Genomic DNA, 1,216 nt, shown 5'->3' with positions numbered 1-1,216 from the left:
GTAGCCTGAAACTGAAAACAAACACGTTTGTTTTTGAGGCGACCAAGTCGGGCGATCGCCGCGGTCCATCCGTTGTGGGCACCCCGTATTAGTTCTAAAAAGTTCGATAATTTAAATTTGATCAGTGTGCACAACACTCGAAACTATTTCATTGCCAAATAAATACCATGTTAATACTTTTGGGCTACTCTCATAAGCAGTCACTGATTATATGTAAGGTAACAATTAGGCGAGTTGAGTCTACCTAAAAAGGTGAGGGGGAGTGACTCTTCATCGTGGCTGCAGTGAGTGCTCGTTTTTGGTTGTTGTTTTTTTTGTTTTCTTTTTCTTTTTCTTCGACTTTTTTTACCGCCCTCTTATCGGGTTATGACATGATTACGGTATGACATCAGATCATGGCCACGAAAGGCTAGATAACGACAGCCAAATTAAAAACCAAATTGAGCAATACATTAATATTTATTTTTTTTGTAACATTGTCATTTCTGCTTCTTTATCTTCTGTTTGTGTATTCACATCTTTAGTCAAATTTATGTTAAAAAATCTTCCGATCATTATTCTAACTGTCAGGTTTAAAAGTTACAGATGCCTTTTGCCCAAAGCGGGAATAATAAATTTTCTAATGAGATATTTTCTCGAATATTTTGGCGGTTGAACATACAATAAAACAAATTCAGGATTTGCTTTCATTCATAATCCAGTGATGCAGCCTCCAATCAGAAATTTTGTCAATTATGTTCCTGTTGTGAGAAAGTATCTCATGCGTGGCCTTTTCTCTATCTGCTTCTTCGTCTCACTTTGACTCCCCTGTAAATCAAACCAGCTTTCGCCCCTTGTTTGTTTGTCTGTTTGTTTGAGTAAAGAGAAGCACATAGACACTATGGTCATTTAGCGCTGGGAAAAGTAAGACAGACAGAAACAACACAGGGAAAATAAAGAAGCAAGTGCCTCCAACCATCCGCTACTTCGCCCTTGGCGATACAGCTATTTACAATAAATAACTGCTAAAAACGGTGTTCCACAGGCATAGACACAACAAAACTTCAAGGAGAAAATTGGGAACACACACCCTGAGTCCGATGGAGAGCATTATATTATGCCTTCAGAAACAGCAATTGCACAATTGAAAGAACGGTGCAAGGAGGAGCCAAAGGTAAAGCCTGCGCCCACGTAGAAAGCATCGAAACACGCATCTATCGGTATCAAATTGGGGGGG

This window comes from Aplysia californica, unplaced genomic scaffold, assembly GCF_000002075.1.
Source record: "Aplysia californica isolate F4 #8 unplaced genomic scaffold, AplCal3.0 scaffold00098, whole genome shotgun sequence".
Classification (NCBI taxonomy): Eukaryota; Metazoa; Mollusca; class Gastropoda; order Aplysiida; family Aplysiidae; genus Aplysia; species Aplysia californica.
Note: the sequence above shows the minus strand (reverse complement) of the source record.